The sequence below is a fragment of the Acomys minous genome, assembly GCF_964271855.1.
Source record: "Acomys minous genome assembly, chromosome: 14".
NCBI classification, from domain to species: domain Eukaryota; kingdom Metazoa; phylum Chordata; class Mammalia; order Rodentia; family Muridae; genus Acomys; species Acomys minous.
This window is the reverse complement of record NC_140496.1, coordinates 17,799,434-17,805,433: the sequence shown is the minus strand read 5'-3', so window position 1 is coordinate 17,805,433 and position 6,000 is coordinate 17,799,434. Positions and strand designations below refer to the sequence as shown.

At 42.4% G+C, this 6,000-nt stretch overlaps 1 protein-coding gene across 8 annotated transcripts in view; it reads left to right on the top strand.

The window, feature by feature from the left end:
- Positions 1-6,000, top strand: part of HYDIN (HYDIN axonemal central pair apparatus protein) — a 346,689-nt gene that overhangs the window by 148,740 nt on the left and 191,949 nt on the right. The gene's annotated exons all lie outside the window — the stretch shown is intronic.

Below are 6,000 nucleotides of genomic sequence, written 5' to 3'. Positions count from 1 at the left end.
CTATATGCCAAAAATGAAAATTAAAGAAACCAGCAAGGCAAAGTATATGTGTTAAGTGAGCATGAGCATATTTCATAACTGTTTTAGATCTGCTAGCTACCAACAAGCTCTTATCTATCAATTTATCTATCTATCTATTGTTCTAAAACAGAGATAATATTGTGGTTGGTGTGTGTGTGTGTGTGTGTGTGTGTGTGTGTGTGTGTGTGTGTGTGTGTTAGGTTAGTTCAGTTTTGTCTTGTTTTTGCCAAATTTAGGAAAGTCTATTCTAGTAATTAAAAGGTACCATTAATTTAAAAACTTAGTTTCCAAACAAACATAAAATTATAACTGGTATGGGTTTCCTCCTATCTCCATTTTATTGTCATCTGAATAAGAGCTGCCTTTTCATGTCAACATTTGTCAGATATTTCTGAAGGACCAAATATTATTAATTTTTTAGCAAAAACTATTGAAAAGAGCAGAATTACCCCTTACTCCTGACTCAAAGCCGCTCACTAGCTATTGGTCCCAACTAGCAGCCTTTATCCATCATCACAACTAATTTTTATCATCCTTTCTCCTTGTTTTTTGTCAAGGCGTTTTCACATTCAGCCATTGCTCTTTCCAGCATGAAGCACCAAGATCTAGATTTTGTCTAGTGATAGTTATTTAATAGTTGATAGAGGAAAATCCTGTAGAGAAAACACATTCATTCACTACTGTTTATCCAGCTAATTCACAGCTGCATTGGGTAGAAATTGTGAGGTGCTGCCTAGGAAATGTTGCTTCCTGGTCCAATATGAAACTGACGCTAGAAAAAGAAAGGGACCAGTGACCCAGCTAGAACCTAGGGATGACTCAGCAGGGCCTGGCGGTTACAGAAGAAAGACACAGGCAACCCAGAGCAGCTTTGAAATGTACATTTATAAATCTCCCTAAATCTTACTCTTTTTCCCCAAAAGGTTTTGGTGGTGGTGGTGGTGGTGGTGGTCTGTGCACGCACATGCATGCAAGTGACTGAAGAAGCTATAAATGAACACCAGGTGCCCTGGAGCTGGAGTTACAGGTGGTTGTGAACCAGCCAATGTGGGTGCTGGGAGCGCAGGTCCTTTGCAAGAGCAGTACATGTCCTTAACCACTGAGCCATCCATCCCTCCAGCCCCCATATTTCACTTTTGATGGGCATTTTTGGTATATTTCAACACCCAGAAAGTCCATCAAGGATTTTGTATTAATATAGGGTATATAGTATAGTAACCCAACTGGCTTACTAAAACAGCACCCTTTTTCTTTCCCACAAAGACTTTGTGGCATGTCTCACCTGTCTTATATTTCCTTACATCAGAGCCAAGCATGTAGTGCAAGCACCATGCTGCCAGCTGTGTTCTACCTCCTGCTCCTGGATACCAGCACTGATTGTGTCTAGGCAAGTCTGAAGTAGTCGCAACTGGAGTTATCATAGGTGGAAACTAAACTCCTTTCATGCGGTAGCTGGGGTTTTGTGAACTTCCTGATAAATGTGTATTAACGTTACAGAAATTGAATCCTTAGACTGCCAAACTTCAGAAAAGAGTCTCAACCAATAGCTGATTGCTCCCTCGCCAAGCCTGGTGCGGATTCAGGAGCCCCACCATCTCTCTGTGCTGGCTGTCCTGATAGGAGGGGTCATTCTCCCTCATCCCTTGGCTGTCAGCAAATGTCTTTCTTCCCCAGATGCTCCCTGCTGTCAGCCGTCTGCCACTGGCACCAGGATCTGCATCATGCAGGACCACAGGCATCGCGGCCACCGCTGTGATTAACTTCTCCCTTAGCAAGAAACATACAGCAGGAGAGAGTGGGATCATAAAGAAGGGGAGGGGGAAATGGAAGGCCCTCCCTCAAGATGATGTCAGGAAGTTCAGTGACAGTCTAGAGAAAATTTTAATGTCTCAGAAATACATACCAGACCTTTAAAAAGAGATTTTTTTAAAAAGACCTCTTTATGGAGTTTAGAATGAAAGAACATATATGCATGGTGTATGTGTATATATGTATAGGTCTGTAAAAATTTAACTTATCCTAAGTTGATGTCTTGTGGGTAGCTCTCTATTGCTTTAGAATACCCATTGGTTTGATTTCTGTTGCTAAAATACCCCGGGAAAATACCCTGAGAAAAGCTACTAACGGGAGAAAGGATTTATTTTGACTTGTAATTCCAGAGGGCTAGAGACCGCCATGGTCTCTATAGACAAAAACATGATGACAAGCAGGGACCGAACAGCAATGGGAGCAGTGACCTGCCTGATCACATTGAATTGCACACAGGAAGTGGGGGATTTGCCATCCAGGCTAAAAAGCTTCCTCCCAGTGAGATTCCACCTCCTAAAGGCTCCATAAACTTCCCAAACAGCAGTACCACCTCAAGTGTCCAAACACAGGACGATGTGGGGGACACTGCCTGTTCAAAACACAGCACTGGGGTCCTGTTCAAACTATGACACCAGCCAATGACAATACGTTCAATAAACTTGGAACCCCACCCAGATCTAGCCAATGGACAGGACATTCTCCACAGTTGAGTGGAGAGTGGGGTCTGACTTTCTCAGGAACTCTGGTGCCCCATATTTGACCACATCCCCTGGAGGGAGAGACCTGGTGGCACTCAGAGGAAGGATAGCAGGCTACCAAAAAGAGACTTAATACCCTATGAGCATATACAGGGGAAGGAGGTCCCCCTCAGTCACAGTTATAGGGGAGGGGAGTAAGTGGAAAATGGGAGGGAGGGAAGATACAATGGATGTGATAACAATTTAGATGTAATATGAATAAATTAATAAAATACATTTAAAAATAAACAAAAAAACAAAAACAAAAATGCAGCACTTGGGATACCAACCTGCCTTGACGGCAGCCAGGGAGGGGGTCCTATAGAGTAGAATAAATAGCTTCAGGCTTAAAAGGCTAAAACTTTACAAAATGTGAGACCGTCAAGTGTGGGCAGGCTCTCTAGACAGGTTGTCCTGACAGAGCTCAGTTAGAAAGGAAGCTAGATTCCCTGTCCACATGAGCAAGCCTAGGAAAGCATCCCCAGGACTCTGAGGACATCATTCTTCATCTGGAGGACACAGCCTTCTCTTCATGGGTGTCCCTGGCTGGGCAGAACATGGGCATTGCTTAGCGTTTGCTCGGAAGCATCTGGAACCCTCTCCCTTACACTCTTGACTCCAATTTGGCTACGGTTAGCGCAAAGCCTTCTGTTCAGACAGCAGTAAGACCTTGGGAGTCAGCTGGCAGTAAGATGTCCTTGCAGTGGCCTCTTGTCTCTGTGGCTCGAGTGAGAAGCCATTGTGGTTTGATATTTAGAATCCCTGGGCCCTGGGAAAGGGGATTCCGATGCCTCACTCAAGCATGGTTCTTATAAACCATTTGATTTTGTTGGCTGCTCACTGAGACAGACACAGTGATCCAGCAGAGGAAACCTGGTGTGCACATCTCAGACCTTGAGGCACTGGGTCATTTCCTTACCTCAGCAGGGTCATCTTTTCTTTTCACATCTCCTCATGTATCTCTCTCATTCCAATGATAACAGTCTTTGCACTTCATTTCCAGCACCTAGCGACATGCGTGGCAGTTGTGGTGGTGACAGTAAAATGAAATTCACCATGACAAATGCCTATTTATGATCTATATTCTATAGATAGCATTACATCTACTACAAATCTATTGTGATCACCATAAGATGGCAGCAACAGAAGAAAGGACCAGCTACGTTGCTGTGAAATAAGTGGCCTAAGTGAAATAAGTACCCGATACCTAGTAGTTTGATCCCAGACCAATGACCTTTTTCACTGTGATTCTGTACTGCCTCGCTTTGCCTAATAAGTCAGTGGACATCAAAGTTGCAAAGAGATTTTGATTTTATGCTCATAAGAGAATAGATATTATCCTGGACAGTGCTATTTCCTCGTTCTCTGTTCAAAGACAACCATGTGGAGAATTTAATGTGTATCCAAGCCATGCTTTTTACATTAGCACATATTAATATTTATAAATGCTATATGGTTTTTTGCTTTAAAATGTCATCTAAGGGCTGGAGAGATGGCTCAGAGGGTAAGAGCACTGGCTGCTCTTCCAGTGGTTCCAAGTTCAGTTCCCAGAGACCACATGGTGGCTCACAACCATCTATGATGAGATCTGGTACCCTCTTCTGCAGGCAAAACATTGTATACACAATAAATAAATCTTCTTTTTAAATGTCATCTAAGTCAAGTGACTGTTTGTGACACCTTGCAATGAATTGTTTAGACTCAGTGTTACATTCCAAAACTATCCATGCTTATGCATGTGTATCCGTTTGCTCAACTTTTCTGCTGTGTGTGTTCAGTGTACTGATATGATCATCCCTTTTCCTACAAGTTGACAGTTGGGATATTGTAACAGTGCTACAGTGAACAAAATCCTTGTTGCTTTGTAAACTTAAGTGATAACTTGGGGTCAAATGATAACTTGGACAAATACCTAGGTGTAGAATTATGTCTGAAGCAATTGTGTAAGTGCCTTTTAAAACTATTTTATGCAGGGTTTTTAATACCTCTACCTCCCTTCTACCAACCTCCCCCCAACACTAGGTAGGTAAGAAGGTAGGGAGAGGGGCCAGAGCTCTCTTTAGCTACTTCCAACTGGTTAGGGTCATTGGGTTCTTTGGGGCAATACCAATCTCAGTCATCACAATATCCAGCAATCCAGCTGACCAGCAACTAAACAAGCAGCCTTCTTTCTTCTTTGACCATGTCCTTGAATCTCTCTCTCTCTCTCTCTCTCTCACACACACACACACACACACACACACACACACACACAGAGAGAGAGAGAGAGAGAGAGAGAGAGAGAGAGAGAGAGAGAATCTTTCTCTCTCAATCCTTTTTCTCTAGGCTCTGATATTTATACCCTCCCCGAGTCCTAAGAATTAAACTAATTGCAGCTAGCAAAGACCATGCCACTCTCTGAGCCCCATGAGGCAATTAGCAGCTACGGACAAACTAAAAACAGCCCCATATCCCACACTTAGGGTTAAAACAAAGACATATTTACATAACATAACTGAGTTTTTAAAGAAACCAAAACTTCCACTACACAGTTGTATGAAAAAGTGTGCACTTCCAGAAGTATTTGAGTTTTCTCTCTAATAACACAAAACTTAGTGTAAGCATATTCTTAACCTCTCGCCAACATAAACCAGAAATGGTATTTCACTGTAGTTTTTATTTGTATCTCCTTTGTTACCATTGAGGTTCAGAATGTTTTATTTCAGAATCCTCTGCTCAATTATCTATTTCCAATTATCTATTTTTAGATGTTATTTATTATGTGTGCTGATCCATTGTTCACAATGGGCCTTTGTATTCTTTCAAAGAAGCTTTTAGTTTTTATCTCAACTTTGACCCCTTCCTTTGCTGAGCCCCAGCAACACAGCCTTGTCCTGACATAATGTGTGTTCCAAGGAATAGCTGCACAGTGTTCACTCATGTTTTATGTGCCTTTAATCCATCTATGTAGATATCTAATATAGTATACAAGTAATACCTAGGTTTACATGAAGAAAGGCAGTTTTGTCCTTTCACTGGCTAGAAAATATCTCTCTCATGACCTAGCCACATTAAGGCAGCGGAGTAGGTTGACAAGAGACTGAAGAAAATATGCAGAGATGATTCGAATGAGACGTGAAATTTATTATAAGTTCCTGACAGGGGAAAGTGGTAGAAAGACAGAACCAATAACAGAGAAAGTCTAGAAGTCGCAGCTGTGCAAATGGCTCCACCTCCCAAGGTGCTGCAGCAGAGACCCAGACATTAGCTCCCCTTTCACAGCCCTCCTTTCTCCCATCCCTGTGCTCCCCTCTCTGTTTGGGGACAGAGAACTACGCTGGAATTCTGAGGCTACCTACTCATTTTTTCTGTGACTCTAAAGCAACTTGAAAAGTTGTTGATTGAAAAGGTCCATTTGCTAATTTCTGCTCTTAGTCTTGGGTTCTCCTGCCTG